The following is a 20,599-nucleotide window of genomic DNA, read 5'->3' as shown; positions in this document are numbered from 1 at the left end:
TTTACGCTATTAGTGTTGTAATTTTCTTCGAAAAAATCGTCGAAGTTTTTTTGGATTTAAAAGAAAGTTATATTAATACAACATCATAATTCTAACTTATTGCGTAGCCCCTGCATGTTTAAAAAAGGGAATTAGTGCAATTAGCTGGGGAATTTGATCGATTGCGTATTTCTCAGGCTGCTTCGTTAGAAGATAGCGAGTTTTCAGAGCCAAGTGATGTGCAGGATGAGTCTAGCGAGAGTGATGACCACCGTGAACTAAGGGGTGGTACTCGACACCGCCGACTTCGTAAAGAAACCATGTCTAAATCGCCTACTAACATAATGTCTACCGCAACTAACACAGCCACTACCTCCCACAGTACTGATTGCTGGACTACAGCTCATGGAAGGTGCAACGAGAGTTCCTCTCTACCACCACTGATTTAATGCCATTTTCGAGATCTGATTCAAAGTGCATATCCCGAAAATTCATTGTTCAGTGCGAGAATGTAATGGCCCAAGTTTGTATCACCGAGTCGGGTGATAAAATTCCTTTTGTCAACACAAAACAACCTGGCTCTCTGTCCCTTTATTTAATGTACTCAAGTACATTCACAGAGCCAACAGAGAACCAGGATTATGACACATTTAAAAATCACTCCCTGGAAACCTTTGAAGATTATGCCAAAACTCATGGTCCAGAGTATAAATGAGGCGCGCGGCGCAACAACGACGTAACCGAGAAATGGAAGTTTCGAGAAAAACGTGCTCAAAGTTAAACACTGATTGCGCACAATAGGATACCCTTAAATAAGTAAGTATTATACATCATTTGAAAGGTCTTGGGTAGTTCTGTTTGGGGATGTAGGTTTCGAAGTGATAGGTGACGATTTTGGGTGGATGACTTACGCGTTAATTAACGCGTATACCGTAGGTAATAATTTTTTTTCCCGATATTGTTTTCATTTGTTAATAATGTGTTAGAGCCTATTACACATAGTATTAGGTGAAAGTTTCATGAAGATTGGTACATAAATAAATTTTTTATGAATTTTTTTCCGAGCGTAAAAAATAAAACTTACTCATTACCGGCACGTTATTACTCCTACCATAACTTTGACGTCCTGCTATGACTAACAGTGTGTAATGCTGATAATTTTATGTTTGTGCATGCATTCTGGTAAGTATTAATGGAAAGCCGCTATGTCAAGAACATTATGAAGAAACAAATTTTTTTTTTTTTTTTTTTGTATTCAATGAATATAGTTGGCTCTCATCCTTTACACTGGCTTGAGACAGTTAAGTTGATTACCAGGATACGTCTGTTTGATCCTGGCAATGCCCTTAGCGGATTTACCAACCCTTTAAATCCCCCTTCAACCCACTAAGTCGGGTTGACTGGGGATTTAAAAAACTTACGTAAGGCTGGTGGCCACAGCAAGATGCTGTGACACTTTCGTCTGCACTCTAGTAGCCATAGTTGCGTAAAGAGTCACGAGAAAGGTAGTGTGCGTCTGTGCTCGGGCGTGTTAAAGGGCAGAGTGGATGAGCACATGGTGAGTGTGTTGTCACCATGGCAACGGCGCTGGTAAACATGGCAGCGGTGCTGTGATTGGCTCGCCCGCGCCGGGCGGCTGCAACCGCGCCGCTGATTGGCCATACGCACGTGAGGCTGGGAGGACCAGGTTGCGTCGTTGTTGTACCGCTTTCGAGATGTTAGTCCAGAGAAATTTTCTCCGCACTACGCTCGACTTTGAGCCTTAGTACAGGTGCTTAGATGGTCGAATATGACTTGGCCGACATCACCACGAGACTTTTACACCCTTCTACCACACGGAGCAGGCAAAAACACGGTTACGTCGTTGTTGTACGTACGTCGTTGTTGTACCGCGCGCCTCAAATACAGTTTGTGAGCGCCTGGCTCAGTCTACTTACGCGAAAGGAAGACTTGAAGCACACGTCATTGCTAGTCAAGCAGTTGGAGACATTGTAAGAATCCAAAGGGACAATGGGTGAATTAATCGCGACAAATGCTCGTTATACGGCGTCTACCGTCGCCGCCACTCGGCCAGTATCTCCCGGACAAGACCCAGATGTGGAATCTTATACCGCTGCGGTCAGAGACAACACAGCAGTGCTGACGTGTCATTATTGCATTACACCCAGACACACAGTAAACAGGTGCTTTGTCAAAAAGAAAAACAAGAAAAAACTTGGAAAAGCACCACAAACCGGTGTCAATCCTCAGCCCTCGGCAGCTGTTTCAGTTCCAACTTCAAGGACAAGGGGGTGATGCTGTGGTTCGTCCTAAAATGACCTCAGTGTCTAACCAAATAGTTAACAATAGTACCACTCAGGGAAATGCCATCACATCTTCTGGTGTAACTGCTAAATACTGCCGCGTGCAAAACACTAGCACACATTCTACTGATGAGTGTAACACGGTGGAAAACTTGCGACAAAGGGTGGACACACAAAGAACCAGTGGCGCCTCAGGAGGTTCTCAGTCGGGGGAAGCCACGTGCCCCATCCGGACCAAACAGGTTAAACATCAAGAGAACAAAACCGCAGATGAGAATTGCTGAGCCAAAAGAAGGGGTGATTCGCGCTGTACGAGTACTCAGATGAGTGCAATGGTTCTCTCAGAACAAGTAGGGTTTTTGAATGCTCCATTTGTCGTAGACACCAGCGCGTCGGTAAATGTGCTGTCAGAAGAATCCTATTTAGCCCTTAAAAGCGCGTCTCGTGGCGGACGTTATCCTCTAAAACCCAATGCAACCAACATATGAGGTGTTTCGCATACCCCTCTTAAAATGGGTGTTGTTTGCCTCCCTATTAGGCTGGGTAAGAACTGCAAGGTTATGAGAATGGATTTCTATGTTATCTCTGAAATCAGCTTGCCTTCAGATGGGCTTCTTGATTTAGAATCATTAAAGGTAAACCACATGGAGATTCACCCTCAGACAAACTCAGTGAAGATCGGAGTGAGATGTTTTAAGTCGATGGGTAAATTCAAGCGCCTCATATCTCCTTCACACCCTGTTAAAAACATCGCTTCAGCTCCTTGACACCAAAATATTTCTGGCGCTCAAACATTAAAAAAAATAAATAAATAAATAAAAAAATCACATCCAGGTTCATACCAAACTGACATTTCGCCTGAAACAATTTACGAAAAAAATCACAACTGGTTGGAAATTAATTAAAGCCACGGTAATAGGCAATCATTTCATTCCTGACCGTACCGTTCATATACCAGTATCCATTCCAAATTTCCCCATCGGCTGTGTTGTTTGCCTGGAAGGCCCCAGTCGAGTGAGAAGATTCGCTGTTGAGCCTACATTAAACACAGTCCATGAGGACAGTCTGTCAGCCACTGTTCTTGCAGGAAATATGTCTGGTGGTCCGATAAGATTGAAACAAAGAGTATTTCCTACCCAGGTTTTAGTTTATGATCAAAAGTCTTGCCTAAGGCCTTGAAGATTTCTGCTGCTTGTGTCGCTTCGGTCCATAGAACCGCCGGTGATATCAAGCAGGGTACGGGCCCTACCATTAGTTCGTTTGTCTACGTCGTGGACTACCCGGAGTCGAAACACTCGTTGCTGGAACTCCTGCGACGTTACAGGGACGTGAATGCATTACCCGGGGAATCCTTTGGGAGCACTCACAATGTTCAACATTACATCAAACTCAAACCGCATACACAACCTGTCTACATCCCAAAAAGAATGCCACTTATCGACCTGTGATTGATTTTAGTCAGATAAGTAGGATATGTGATTGATTTTAGACAAGTAAATAAAATCACTGATGATGATCGTTATCTTTTTCCTGCCCTGAAGAATCTTCTTATGTCTTTAGGAGGAGGAAACGGTGTTTTTTCAGTAGCCTAGACTTATTGACTGGCTACTGGTAGGCACCCCTACCAGAGAAATAATTGCATTCAGCTCATCTAAAGGACATTTTGAATGGTTACGCATGCTTTTCAGATTAATTCTGCGCCAGTTACCTTCCAAAGGTTAATAAACACCTTATTTGCGTCCATGATTGGTGATAATGTTTATACCTACGTGGACGACTTGATAATCTTCAACAAAGATACTGTCTCCCACTTCACCAGCTTAGAATCGCTCTTGCTGAGGTAGAGAGAAGCAGGACTCAAGGCAAAATTATCTAAGTATGATTTCCTGCGTAAATCCATGTCCTTTTTAGAACATGTCGTTGATGCTGATGGTATTCACACTATGGATGATAAAGTTAAAGCAGTTAACTTTCCAACCCCTAAAACTGTAGATAATACCCGACCCCTCTTAAGGTTATGTGAATACCACAGATCATTTATCAAAGGTTTTGCCAACATTGCGTTGCCTATAGGTACATTGTTAAAGTACCTTTCCATTGGAATCCTGCCCAGGAACAAAGATTCCACCATGGAAGTTTCCTATACTGCATGAACAAAAATCCTACCTATTCCTACCTTACCTATCCTTACCTACCTATGGGTACAATATATATATATATATATATATATATATATATATATATATATATATATATATATATATATATATATATATATATATATATATATATATATATTCGCCTAAAGATGACCTCAGAGATAGGTCGAAACGTCGCACAGTCAACTTTTGGACAGCTTTTCGGAGCCAATAACACTCACAGGAAAAGAATTTATAAAAGAAAAAAAAAAAAGAATCAAAACCTAAACAATGTTTAAGTTATTCTTGCATTTTACCTCGTTTGTAAAAACAAAAATAAATAAATAACACTAGCAGGAAAAAGAATTGATTAGATAAAAAGAGAAAAAACGAATCAAAACCTAAACAATGCTGAGGCTGCTCTTACATTTAACCTCGTTTGTTATATATATATATATATATATATATATATATATATATATATATATATATATATATATATATATATATATATATATATATATATATATATATATATATATATATATATATATATATATATATATATATATATATATATATATATATATATATATATATATATATATATATATATATATATATATATATATATATATATATATATATATATATATATATATATATATATATATATATATATATATATATATATATATATATATATATATATATATATATATATATATATATATATATATATATATATATATATATATATATATATATATATATATATATATATATATATATATATATATATATATATATATATATATATATATATATATATATATATATATATATATATATATATATATATATATATATATATATATATATATATATATATATATATATATATATATATATATATATATATATATATATATATATATATATATATATATATATATATTATATATATATATATATATATATATATATATATATATATATATATATATATATATATATATATATATATATATATATATATATATATATATATATATATATATATATAATTTTTTTTTTATTATGAGACAGAGTGAAAAATGAGAACACAAAAGTAAATTTTTACAAGAATTTTATTTGAAAACATACATATCAGTTACATGGCTGGTGCTACTTGCCGTGAAGGGTAGATTCAATGTTCGGCACGATGGCTGATGTGGATAACATAAGGATATCGTTGAACGAACGAACGAATTGGGGATAGGAAAGTTGGATGAAAGAAGAATTTGAGAGAGAGAAGTGTGTTAAAGTTGGAAGTGGAAGTACAGTTTGAGATGATAGATGACGGGCAGTCCGTCTTGCTACTTAGTTAATTTTCTCCTATTGGCGCCGCCGGGCGTGACTCAGCCAGAGTCTCCGTCTCAGGTAGACCCCTCACAGTGCCTCTATATCAGTATGGTTATGGAAGTGCTTCCATCTGACACTGTGACTCAGGGTGCAGCCGCTAACTCTCGACCTCTCTCCGCTGCCGGGTGTTTGCAAACAGAGCCGGTGACCACCACCCCTTACCGGGATGGGGGTTGTTCTACGGTGAGCCTCCTGCTCTTCCTAACCGCACGAGTCAACACCCCCACCCCGACAACTCAGGGCGCGGAGCAGAGGTAGAGGAGTACAGGGAAGAGACTTTTAATCATCGATTGGCCTTGATTTGTGTCATGGAAGTGATTTTGTATGTTTCTAGTGTGAATTATATAGTTTTTATGTTTTTGTTTTATGTTTTATGTATATGCTGTGTATATTGGGAGTGGATTGATTTTATTAAGATATGTGATTGGCCTTTTAAACCAGTTGTGGTCTCTTGTTTGCTCGTGGTCTGTAGTTGCGTTTTTGTAGTGTGTGTCATCTAGTATTTCTTCTAGTTTGTGTTTGATTTGGTTGCCTCGTTTATGTAGTGTGAGGTTGATAGGTAATAAGTTTGCTTGTGAGTGTAATTCCTCTGTTGTTTTTGTATATGGGTATTTTTCATTGTATGTGAATCTTAGGGCCTTGTTTTGGATTCTTTGTAGGGATAGCATTTGTGAGTTTGATATTGCATTGAGTGTGTATGTGGGGTAAGTTAGGATGGGGAGGACACATGCTTTTATCAAGTGTAGTTTTATGTTGCTGTCTAGTTTGTCAAAGCGTTTAGTTATTTTAAGTGCAAGAGTAGCTTTTTTGGAGATGTTTGAGATGTGTTTTGTATAGCCTTGTGTTCCTATTTTCAGTCCTAGTATGGAGGCTTTGTTTGCATATGGAATATTTTCTCCATCTATGGTGACAGGTGTTGTCTTTTTTTATGGCAATGGGGAGGAGAGTGAATTTTGATGTATTAGTTTTTATCTTCCATTTCTTTTCGTAATTGCTTATGTGTTTTATTTCTCTTTCAATCTTTCTTGCTAACATGTGTCTTGATTTACCTGGTTGGATGATTATTTGTGTTATATCATCCGCATACTGTATGTTGATTCCGTTTGTTAGTGGAGGGGGAATGTCATATGTATATATTGTATAAAGTGTGGGGGAGAGGCTGCTTCCTTGAGGGACACCACTATGGAGCTGGAATCTCGGGCCATCGTAATTTTTGAGAGAGATGGAGGCAGTTCTGTTGTCGAGGAAACTATTGAGGAGTTTTGCAAGTATAGTAGGTGTTTGTATTTGTAGTATTTTGTATTTTAAGCCGTTTAACCATACTTTATCAAACGCTTTTGAAACGTCTCTAAGGACTACACAGCATTGTTTTTTGTCTGCTATTGCTTTTGATATTGTTTCTGTTATTGTTGCAAGGGCTGTATCTGTAGATCTGTTTTTGCGAAAGCCGTGCTGTGTTGATGGAAGAATATTGTTGGATTCTAGAAAAGTACGGAGTCTAGTGTTTATTATTTTTTCATATATTTTGCTTGGTACCTCTAGTAACGATATGGGGCGAAAGTTGTTAGGGTCAGTGGTTGGTTTGTCTGGCTTAGGAATTAATTTTATTTGTGCGTGTTTGAAGGTTTTTGGGAAGTATCCCATGGAGAGAGAGACGTTAAGTAGCTTTGTGTATATATCTAGTACTTCGTTAGGGAGATTTGCTAATATAGTTTTGTTTATTTTAGTGTGTCCTGGGGTGTTGTTTTTTAGCTGTTTTATTGTATTTTTAATGTCTTGTAGTGTGATGGGAGATATGTATTCATTATTTATATTAAGATTGGCTGGGTCTGCATGTTGGTAAGGAAGTGTAAGTATTCTATTGTTGTTTATATATTCGTTTACTGTTTGGTCGTTCTCTTGATCAAAAGTCAAGTTCTCTTCTGGACTTATTTAAAAAACATTGCTCCATATTTCTCTAAAAATAGTTTCTTTTTGGTTTTCTTCGTAGATTTTGGTGTTTTCATGTATTAAGTATGGTGTTTGTCTTGTTTTGTTGCCTTTTAGCTGCTTTATATTTTGCCAGAATTTCTGTGGGTTTTTATGTAGATGATTTAGTTTCTTTATTTTATTTTCCCAGTTTTTGTTACTTTGTTGCTTGCATTCTGTTACTATTGCTTGCCTAATAGTTTTGTATGTGATGTATTTAGTGTAGGTCCAGCCTGCTATCATGCTGTTTTCTATAAGTTGCTGAGCCCACCACTGTAACTCTTTAGTTTTAGGGGTAACTAATGATTTTTGTACTGTTTTATGTTTTGTAATTGGTATGTGTTCTTCCATGGTTGATGTTATTGCTGTTGTCCATTCTTTTAATGAGTTTTCAAGTGTTTGTTGGTCCATATAAGGGTCTACATTGATATTTCTTGTTTTGTGTTGTGTTGTGATCTTGAATTCTTCCCAGTTTGTCTTTTTGAGTGAATATGTGGATGACGTTTCTATCTTTACCGGCTTTGCAGTGATTTTTATTATAATGGGTAAGTGATCAGATGAGGTTGTAGGTCCAGTTTGTATGTCTATGTTATGGTATGTTTTGTTGTTAGTTAGTATTATGTCTGGTGTTGATCTGGAGTTGTGAGATATAAACGTGGGGAAATCTGGTCCTATATGAGTGAGTTTGTTGATGTTTATGAGCATCATCAGGGCTTTTCCTACTGTGTTTTCCTTTTTATTATCTATTTGTGGATGGTGTGCATTTAAATCTCCTATTATGTAAGTAGGGTAGTTTTGTGAAGCAATTCTGTGAAAATCTGTGATAGGGAGGTAAGGTCTTCTTGGGGGTAAATATGTGGTTGCTATGTTGATGGGTCCTGTGTTTGTTTCTATTGTAATTTGTAAGATATCAGTATCGAAATCGTCTGTTACTTTGTGTTTGATATTTTGTTTTATTAAGATTGCCGATCCGTCATGCATTTCTTCACTGGACTTGATGAGGTAGGTGGTGTAATTGTGTAGTTTTATGTTTTCTGTTGTTTTTAAGCCGTGGCTATTAATTAGGATAATGTGTGGATCAATTTGAGAGTAAGTTGCTATTAGTGTTTGTTTGTTGGTGTTCCAGTGAGCGACGTTGTGCTGTACTATGTTAATGTTTTCTAAAGTTTTGTGTATGTTGAATGTATATGATGGTGTGCCTATTGGCTATTTTTTCTTGCTACTTTATGTTTTGGTGGGGTCAACTCACTGGGCAAGCCATTTCGTATTTTATTATATTTTTGGTCATCTGTGACCCTGAAGCAGTTGTCAAGGTTTATTTCGTTGTTTATGAGGCTTTTCCATACCTCTTCCTCTGATATGTTTTTAGCTGTAAATCTCCATTTATATGTTCCTGCTTCTATTCCTTCTTCTATTTCCTTCAGGCTTAATTATTTTCCCATTGGCCAGCCCCTGCTTTTCTTTGCAATTATTATCAATCCCAGATCTGTTCCTTTTATTTTTTCGAGTTCTGGCATTTGTTCTTCAGGATCTACGAATTCTTGTGTGTCTTCCATTGTAATGTTTGTGTCTGTGTTGTATATGTCTTTAGTCTGCGGGAGCGTGTTTGCTTGTGTGATGTTTGTGTTTTGGATGTGTGGGGACGTGCTTGCCTGTTTGGTGCTTGTGTTTTGTGTGTTTCCTTGCTGTTGTTGTGTTTGAGGTTGTGTGTTTGAGTTGTTGCTGTTGGTCATCATTGTGAGAATCTGCTTAGATGGCGGGTTTGGTGGAAGATTTATTTTTGGGAGGTTGTTAAGTGTTAGTGCTCTGTTGAACTCATCATTGTAAGTCCCTGGGTTTACAGCATTTATCATATGTGCGTGAAGCATACATGAGGTAATCTTGGCACATGTGTCCCTGTCGAATGGTTGCTGTGTGGGTGCGCTGTAGGTGTTAGCATTAACTGTCTGGCTGTATGTTTTGTTTGAGTTAGTTGGTGTTTGCTTTCTTTTTTGTTCTATGACTTCCTTCCTTTTCTTACACTTGAAGGCCAGAGTTCTGTGAGGTTCGTTGCAATTGATGCATTTTTTTGTGGTGTTGTGGCATGTTCTCCATGTGTGCCCTGTCTCGGCACATTCTGAACATATTTCGTATGTTTTTGGTTTATCACATTTGTTGGTAGGATGATTCTCAATAGCGTAACATCTCATGCAGGTGAGGATGGGAATAAATTCTTCTATTTTTATGTTATAGTGAGGAATGCTCATATTAAATGCTAGCAGCCCTGTTTCAGTTGCTTTTCTTGCTGAGGTGGAGCTGTTCAGAGTAATTTTTATCATCTTTGTTCTGGGGATTTTAAATACATTGTCAATTCCTTCGTTAAGGAAGTTGTTTTCGTTCAAGAGCTCAGCAGTAATGTCTTTTTCGGATTTTGAGTAGATGTGGTCGTCAGTGTTGAACAAGAGAATGGTTCTTTTTGCTTTGATTTCTGGTGGTAGAACAGGCGAAAATTCTTCCTCCTTCAAGAGACTGATGGTGTTTGGCGAGATGTTGTCTGTGTCTTCATCCGTTCTAGTAATGACGGCGAAGGAGTCTGTGGTTGGTATGATCCGTGTGGCATAGATCAGTTTCTCCGAGAGTAGCCTTAGTAGTTTTAGCTTGTTCTTTGCAGAGGGGTCTGGGTGTTTGATCTTTACTCTTGGCATTTTTCTTCTTCAGGAGTCTTATGCTGAGAGCATCGAGTGGTGGTGATGCACAGTAAAAGTAATAAAAGTAAAAACCTTCTAAGACCTACAAAGGGCCAAAGGCCGACACACAAACACAGCTAAAGATAGTTTATGGAAGAAGCCTGCCTATGCGCCCCAGTTTGACGGTCCAGCTGCTAACAACCGACGTAACCGTCCTGAGGCACAACCTATCCCTAACAAGAGTGTTTGCCCGACCAATCCAAAAGGCTTAAGGCAGCCCTCTGAGGGCCCCCCTTGTGCAAGCCGCAGGGTTCACCTTGACCTTCTGCACGGACGCTAAGGGCGAAAATGAAATACAGTACGAGAGAAAAAGATGCCTGGGCGGGACTCAATAAAGAATCCCCGGTACACAGGTCTTGGGAAACTTGCCAAGGTGGAAGTTTCCCTGGTGTGCAAAGCTGGCACGAGTATGGCTGGTAGACACGTAGACTGCGTTGGAAGATCAGTCACCTCCTGCACTGGGGGCTCGCTATCCAGCAAGGTTACTCAACCCTGGGGCCAGAGCAACCAAGCACGGGGCGAACCAGGCGAGTGCTTCGAGAGAACGTGGTCTACAATGTCTGCTGCTCGTCTCGAGTGTCTCTCTCTGCCCTAAACTTTCGTGTTTCCCAGCTCAGAACATTATGTAGATGATATCGTTGAAGTGACGACCATCTTGTATTTATATCACTCTAGTTCCACTGGAGGGGAACTCTTGAAGAGATTTCAAGGTCCCATACAATAAATTATATACTGAAAAAGAATCAAGACGTCTGAGAAAAAAAAGAAATCTTAGATAAAATTTGCTCTGCCGTAACTGGCATGATTGCAGCAATAATACAAACGAATGTTAATCATCTCCCGTGTTTTGTACAGTTTAAATCTACTTGTTCAGGGGCCATATATGATTTATATACGAGTTTTGGTCAAAATATTCGATGTACAGTTTCTGGTATCCTTACGTAGCTGCAAGCATCAGCTTTGCCAGGCGTACGTTTGTTTTGGATTTTGTGGGTATTTAAATGCCTTACGCGCTATTTAAATGGGTCAGCTGACTGGGAGTGTTGCCATATAATGGGAAGATTTTGGTTGTATTTATTTATTTATTTATTTATTATTTATTTATTTATCTATTTATTTATCTTTTATTTCCGGTACTTCCAAAATGCAGATTGTGGTTCCTGTACATTTTTCCTTCGGGAAAGAGAGGGATGGAGTTTCGCATACACACAGGAGACCCAGTCACCTAGAGTCTCTTTTGTATGTGGGTGTTTGTGTGCTGCCTTCCTTTCCTCAGGAGAAGAGGGCAGCCTGAATGAGACCACCACTGGCTGTTATTTATACCTTGTTTATCACACTTGTACCCCTTTCTCTTCCTCTTTACCACTTCCTCTAAGTACGAAATGCCTCGTGTATCACGCAATACCATTCGTTTACATGTTGCAATGTCAAGAAAGGCGGCTGCTTACAATGAACGTAGAAGAGAAGTTGCAAGAAAGAGAAGGGAGAATGACTTGATACCACCGCCGCCACAACCTGTTGCTGCCTAGACGTTGGCTATCATCTCTACCAGTTCTACCAGCTTCCATGAACCATATACAAGCTTCGCACACCCATCTACGAATTTTAGTGATCTTTCTACCAGCTTCAATGCTTCACCAACCCACTGTGATGATTCATTCACTTTCCAGCCACGAGGATCCACTAACACCTTAGGTACTGTACAACGTGAACTTTTAGCTGCTTTTAGGAAGAGACTGTTAGAACAAAAATACCAGTTTTGCCATCAGTTACCTATGAAATAGTAATTAGCAAGAGTGCTCTTGGAAAAATGGTAAATCTTATCAGGCGCAGTGTCTGCAGTGGGCGGTGTAAAGTCTCATGTAAACAACATATATTATGATGCAGATTATCTTGTGCAATGTGTTATATGTGACCATGTTATGTTGCACTGAATTAAAGAAAAAGTGAAAATAAAAAATTAGTATAGGTTTGTATGCAGCATGACTTGGGATATGCTACATCATTTGGAATACCTTTGATGAGTGTTGATACATTTGTGCTACATGAAAAAAAAAAAAAAAGATAAATAAAATGGAAGAACTGCCTAGAAACAAGTATGAAGAATACAATGAACATGCAACTGGAGCCATCTTTGATTATTACCTGTCAGAGCTAAATGCCTTGCCAGATGCTGATGGAATTTTATCATATTCCTTATGATGGAACCTGGATAACCTGTGGCCACACATCTCTGTTAGGAGTAGGTGTAACAAATGAGCCTCATGCAGGTTACATAGTGGATGGCTACACCTGTAGTAAATATTGTAATGCTTGTACCTACTGGAATAATTCAATAAAACAGGATAAGTCATTTAGACCTATGTACATACAGTGGAAGAGTAAATATGACAGCCAGAAAAAAAATAAAAAAATAGTGAAGCATCAGTGAAGATGGAAACACCAGCAACTATAGCATTATGGTAAAAATTTTTATCAAAGCTCAGATATGTTGTATGTGCTGGAAATAGAGATTCTGTTGCACACAGAACTGTATGTAACATGAACAGTGGCGATGGACATATGGAGTAGATTATGCTGTTATAAAGGGGTGACTGAATCACATCTCAAAGAAGCTTAGTACAAGAATGAGGGCACTGAGAGAAAAAAAAAAAATCTGAACCTGTGCAGTCGAAAAGTGGAAAGGTGAGGATGAAAAGTAAACTTGGTAGAATAGGAAAGCTGACAGAAAAAGTTATTGATACACTTGCTGGGCATCATGGCACAACTGTAAGAAGGTTTGTGGAGAAGAGAGGAGACAAATCAAGAATTGCGGAAGTGGCATCTTACCTCCACGTCACAAGCTCAGACACCGATCCAAGGCACTTCGTGTCCAAATGGAAAGGATTTTTTTTTTTTTAATAACAGAGCTTTAGCTAATGACAGGACTCCACCATCACATGAAACAATGAAAGTGAGAATCCTTATCAGCAGCAAAAAGGACAGACAGGCAGTAGGCTGTGTATATTTCGATTGTCAATATCTTATGTTGTAATGGTAAAACATACTCTAATAACTTAACGTATCGTCAGCTAAACGTATCAACTAGATTCATGTATTGTATCTTCCAATATAGTAATACAAGTGTACTGTATCCTTGATGTTATTCAGGATGTAACTTTACCATCAGATCATGTACCTCTCTTCACTGTATTGAAAGCACCTACTATTAACTTGGACAGCCTTAATGGAATCCGTGCTTCATTGTTAGGGGATCACGCTATCTTGCATAGCAAAATTGTAAATTACCGAAAAGCTCAGTTGCATTGAGCACCATAGACCCTGATCATTTTGTGAATGAGGAATGTATTGTCACAGTGTAGCCAGCCCCTGCTTGGTGGTGACACTGACGTGGTGGTGGACGAGTTTTGTGGTGTGATATATGAGTGTGATCATAACAGTAGATCTCAGAATTATGTCCCAGACGGTAATACGGGTGAAAGATGGGAGTGTCTACTCAAAGAGAATGATGAACAATTATGAGGAGCAATTAATTGGCGTGAAGTGGAGCAGACGTCAGCTGCTTCAAGAGTTGCTTCTCCCACTGAAGATGAGTTTAAAAAAACATTTTGAACAAATATGTAACCCTCCCGGTGTGTGTGTACCTAAGTGCATGACCAAGTGAAAAAAAAAAAAAAATAAATAAATAAATAAAATAAATAAATAAATAAATAAATAAATAAATAAATGTAATAAGGCGTGTGATTCCGTTCGAATACTACCCGCTGTTTTCAAGTTGTTACCTCATGAATGGATTATCGCTTAACAGCTATTTAATGACATTTTCGTGGCCGTGTGCATCCCTCATCGTGAAACTAAACTATTTTTACGGTATTAAACGAAGTTCTCATTCAGTAACATCAAATTATAGAGGGATCAATGTCATCAACATCATTGCTAAACTATATGACAAGGTACTGAGTGCCAAACTAAAACGATGGTTCACACCACACCGCGTACAGGCAGGAAGTCTGACAGAGAGAGGATCCCACGTGGTTTTGTTTAGTTTTAAAAGAGTTAGGATGCGGTAGTTTTGAAACGGTTAGGATGCAGTATTACATTGTTGTTGCCTTTAGCAGCAAATTACCGGTTTACGAATTTTGTTAATGGCACGGCAGTTATATCCGCGTGCATAGAAATGCGTCAAGTCAAGGATCACCCACATCATGTTTGTTGTTTGTGATATATGTAAACGATTACATAACATTAAATACATATCATATGTAATATGGATTACTTCCTGGCGTGGCTACATTTACTCGTTCTCATGGATGACACTGTGCTTCTCTCCACAAGTAGGGTAAATATGTTACAGAAATTAAGCTTGGAATCAGTTTTATGGGTCTCAAGGGATGAAAATTAATAAGAGCAAGACGAAATTTTTCATAATAATGAGGATGATGCTGACAAGGACGCCAAAAAATGTTGATGTAAATGTGAGTGCGTGTGAGCATTAGTGTATTTAGGGAGCTCCTTCTGCTGACGGCTCAACAAGTACAACCATTAAGCTGCACACGCAGAGTAAAGATGTGTCATACACTCAAGTTTGTGTCATGTATTAATAAGAATAATGGTGTTCCCTTTTATGTTAAATGTAAAGTGTTCCAAGTAGCTTTTATGTCAACTATTTTATATGGATGCGAGTTGGTTCAGTGGTGATAGGAGACGTGTCAACAAGTTTATACATGTGGAGCGTCAAACAGATGTTGGGCGTTAGGAAGACGACCCGTAACGAGCTGTCTAGTGGTACTCGGCCATCCCCCTTTTCGTGCCCTCGTTCAGACCAAACAACATAAGTTTTACCGTTAAGTATGGAGGGACAGAAGGGGAATGGCTGACGATCATCTGGCTCATGCCATATGTATCACGCTGAGTAACGTCTGTCACTTCTCAATATGTAAAAGACCTCCTCAACAATGAGAGATGATGTGCATATTGCAATGAAATGAAAAGAAGACATAGTATCATAATCAAATAGTGAGATTGTATTAATCGATAAATCCTAACTTAACTATACTGAAATATGTAATTCAAAGCTAACAGTTAATGAACAGGAAGTAATTCTTTGGACTCGTTTTAAAATAAGTGCGCATTCTCTCGCTGTTGAGGAGGGACGTTGGATCGGCGAGGAAGAGGGCGCTTGCCAGTAGAAGAGCGGTTGTGCTCATGTGGACAAATCCATATCAAGCAACATGTAGTGAGTGATTGTGTTAGAACATCTCAAATACGTCAGCGTTTCAACTTGTCAACTTTTGGAAATTCAGAGAGGAGTGACATTGCCACTATGTGTACTATTGTTAACCGCATCCTCGCTGTATATATATATATATATATATATATATATATATATATATATATATATATATATATATATATATATATATATATATATATATATATATATATATATATATATATATATATATATATATATATATATATATTTCTTTATCTATTTATTTATTTTTATAATGCTCCCAGCTTTATTTTATATTTTATCTAGGATATTTGCTTGTTTTTGTTTTTATTCATTTTATTTTTTCTCGTTTTATATATATATATATATATATATATATATATATATATATATATATATATATATATATATATATATATATATATATATATATATATATATATATATATATATATATATATATATATTATTATTATTATTATTATTATTATTATTTTTTATTTATTTATTTTTTTTTTGTATACGTTTTCTTTCTTATTTTACATGTATATGTTCCTAGTGTCTTTTATACACCACTGAGTTTAGTCTTTCCCGATTTTCGTGGTACTTGGATTTTTTTTTTTTTTACCGATTTTGTTTGCTTTTATATTCTTGGATATACTCGTATATATATATATATATATATATATATATATATATATATATATATATATATATATATATATATATATATATATATATATATATATATATATATATATATATATATATATATATATATATATATATATATATATATATATATATATATATATATATATATATATATATATATATATATATTTTTTTTTTATTTTTTTTTTTTTTTTTTTGTATACGTTTTCTTTCTTATTTTACATGTATATGTTCCTAGTGTCTTTTATACACCACTGAGTTTAGTCTTTACCGATTTTCGTGGTACTTGGATTTTTTTTTTTTTTTTACCGATTTTGTTTGCTTTTATATTCTTGGATATACTCGTATATATATATATATATATATATATATATATATATATATATATATATATATATATATATATATATATATATATATATATATATATATATATATATATATATATATATATATATATATATATATATATATATATATATATATATATATATATATATATATATATATATATATATATATATATATATATATATATATATATATATATATATATATATATATATATATATATATATATATATATATATATATATATATATATATATATATATATATATATATATATATATATATATATATATATATATATATATATATATATATATATATATATATATATATATATATATATATATATATATATTTTTTTTTTATTTATTTATTTTTTTCCTGTAGTTAAAAAAGGAAAAAAAAATCAGAAACTGAACGATTAACGATTGTATTATGAATACAATATATATATATATATATATATATATATATATATATATATATATATATATATATATATATATATATATATATATATATATATATATATATATATATATATATATATATATATATATATATATAATTTATTTATTTATTTTTATTTATTATTATTATTATTTGTTTTTTTTTAAAGGTACGAAACACCACTCCCACCTAAACGAGTCGAGGAGGAGCAGGGGAACCTGGTAATCTTTCCCCCTTCCACCACCCGGGAGTGAGGGGGGTCAGATCACCGGCGCTCGTCCTGAAGGCATGGGGACTAGACAAGTTAATACTGAACGTTCTGCTGGTGTGGCTTAAGTTGTGTGTTGGCACATGCTGGCCACTTATCCAGGCCACCAAGGAAGCCGCTTATGCTACACACACGTCGCTGAGGTCATTAATGAGATCAGGCAAGCTAATATTAACAGTAATATATATATATATATATATATATATATATATATATATATATATATATATATATATATATATATATATATATATATATATATATATATATATATATATATATATTACCATTACATACTTTTATTTATTAAACGAATAAGTTACTTATTGTCTGAGGTTATGGGTGTTCCAGAACTATAAAATATAGACCTCATTTCAATATACTGCCTCTCAGTCACAGTAATTGCAGCAAGACCAGAGGACTGCAAACTTACTTAACACAGAGTCATGTTTGGTACTAGGTACTGTCTGCATTTCTCAAAGAGAACATGGCTGCCATTTGTTCAACTACTATTTATTGCCGTCAGACATACTATTGACAAGTTACAGCCACTGGAACAAAGTCATGTTTCATACTGCTTAATGTTATTTACAGTGAAATTGAAAATTTAATTTTTCCTGCTAATGGGATAACAATATTGCAGATGACACCACCAAGAGCCACACACTCTAGGATTCCTCATCCCAGCTTCTTGTATGGAGGAGGACTTCTTGCTTCATGGACATCTTAGTGGAGGTAAGATTCACTGAAAGTCGTAATCTCCTTTCATATCTTTCTGGGTTCACTCCTTTGCTATTAATCACTGGTTTCCAGCATTTGGAGGGGAATATGGTATTCTTAAAGGCTGTGAATTTTATAGGCTTCTGCAAGGATATTTTGCTTTATACGTGATGATAATTACAATTAGTCATTTTCATAATTCTTCAGAAAATGTTTATTACACGCAATTATGAATGATTTTCTAAGAATTCAGCGACATTAGTAATTATGTACAAGCAAGATCTAATATGAAGAATTTATGAAATAATTAACCTCTCGGTATTGAATCTTTGAAAATTTCCTCACTTTGAGAAAGGGGCCACCATGTACAGTGCTAGTAAAGGTGGTACAATTTAGGAACCAGTGTCATAGATAGTGTACTGTATAATATAGATAAGTAGCAGGCATTACTTTTTTGGTGATTTTATCAGTAATTAAAATTATTAGTTACTCTGTTTATTGTGTAATTCTAAACATTATTACAGATATTGCTTAGGAACATTATTCCATTAGTGGAATGTCACATTTCTCTCCTTAGTCTTTTCATCAATTGCTGTATCTCTTTTAAACTCAGTTTCCCTATCTTTTTTTTTTCTTTTGTCCTTGCAGTTAGACTAAATTCTTATTCATTCATAAATGCTCTTTTTTTTTTGTATTTCTCCTTTCTGTTATTTTACTTTAAGTGTATGTTGAAAATAGTTTGTGTTCTTTACACTTTTCCAAGACTCTCCTTCCCAAAATGTATAATTTCTTCTCTTATCCACATATATCCCCTCTTACCCCCTTATGATTTATAGTCTACTCAATTTCTGTGAAAAATAGTGATATATTACTATAGTTGTATATTGATATTTACTGTAAATACCTAGTGGAGGAATGAGATTAAGATAGCACCGGAAATTTTCTGTTGGGACAATTTAAGATGTCAGTTTAAACAATAAGTAATGTATATGCATCTTACAGGATGTTCCACAGAGGAACACCAGGTCTCCCAAGTTCTAATGTCCTGCATTTATTTTATTTATTCATTTATTTATTCATTTATTTATTTATTTATTTATTTATTTATTTATTTTATTTTCTCATTTATTTATTTATTTATTTTTCTTTTTTTTAGGATGTATTAGCAGAATTAATGAACCAAGAAGACATCCTACTCATGGTAGGCCTGGATATGAGCAGATGTGGGAGGTGGTGGCCGTCATGAACACTGCTGTCTTTAATTTTGTGGCATTAAGTAGTCTCACCCAAACCATACATTAAGCACCAGTTGTTGTTAGCCTAACCATGGCATAAATCCCCGTTATCTGACCTGGTTTTAGTTACAATTGCCCCAGTTTGCTTTTCAGCAGTTTTTTTTTTAGATAATCAGCTGCTGTCCCGTGGAACACTATCACGAGTAACCCTTTGCAGAGTTTTTTAGGAACAGATGTCTGTACATACATAGATGCAACATCATTCAAGAAACCTACTTAGTGTGTAGTGATTTTGTATCTTTGGATCTCCCAGTTTGCTTTTCAGCAGTTCTTTTTTGAGGTAATCAGTTGCTGTCCCGTGGAACACTATCACGAGTAACCCTTTGCAGAGTTTTTAGGAACAGATGTCTGTACATACATAGATGCAGCATCATTCAAGAAACCTACTTAGTGTGTAGTGATTTTGTATCTTTGGATCACTGATGACTGTTTACTTGTGCTCTCAAATTTATGAGCATGTGATTCTTTTTAATTTGTAACTTTAAAATGTTAGGAGAAATACTACTTTTATCCATTGTTATATCAATTTAGCATAAAAATAAAATAGTTTCTACAGTATTACAAGAAAAGATCGTCCTGTAGGTATGATGAAGTAATGGGTGATCTGTCCTCTGACATAGGAAATCACGTACGGAACTTGTGAGGAATGACACTGGCCTCCATTAGATCATATAGATTTGTGTCTCTTAGAACATGGAATGTTCATTAATTGCATTAGTGCTTGCTCTTTATAATGAAATGCATTGCCAGTAACACTGCATATGTTGCATGAATCCAGTAAGGTGATATGAGTTTATTTTATTTATTTTTGTTTTTAATGCGCAATCCACAACAGCTTTTGGGCATGTGCCCTGCCATTTCAGCTTTACATTTCTATACAGAAAACCTTTTATATGAAGGTATTGATTGTTGTTTTAATGCTATGTTGTGTGATAATATTGTCTTAATTAAGTGTGTGTTTTGAGCATCATTTGATGTATGAATGTATGGAAGTGATTCTATCTTAATGTTAGTATCTCTAAAATATGTAAAGAACAGGTTCTTTGGGATCCTTTTCTTTTTTTCTTTGATTATCGTTATTGTTAT

The 20,599-nt window shown here is 35.5% G+C and overlaps 1 long non-coding RNA gene across 1 annotated transcript; it reads left to right on the top strand.

Moving 5' to 3' along the window:
- The first annotated feature begins 18,139 nt into the window (after positions 1 to 18,139).
- On the top strand, positions 18,140 to 20,253 carry LOC135103303 (uncharacterized). Its single transcript, XR_010269985.1, has 2 exons — positions 18,140 to 18,233; positions 19,375 to 20,253. It is a non-coding gene; the product is annotated as an uncharacterized LOC135103303 (long non-coding RNA).
- Positions 20,254 to 20,599: the final 346 nt, after the last annotated feature.

The sequence above is a fragment of the Scylla paramamosain genome, chromosome 9 (assembly GCF_035594125.1).
Source record: "Scylla paramamosain isolate STU-SP2022 chromosome 9, ASM3559412v1, whole genome shotgun sequence".
In the NCBI taxonomy this organism is placed as follows: domain Eukaryota; kingdom Metazoa; phylum Arthropoda; class Malacostraca; order Decapoda; family Portunidae; genus Scylla; species Scylla paramamosain.
Note: the sequence above shows the minus strand (reverse complement) of the source record. Positions and strands in the feature narration are given on the sequence as shown.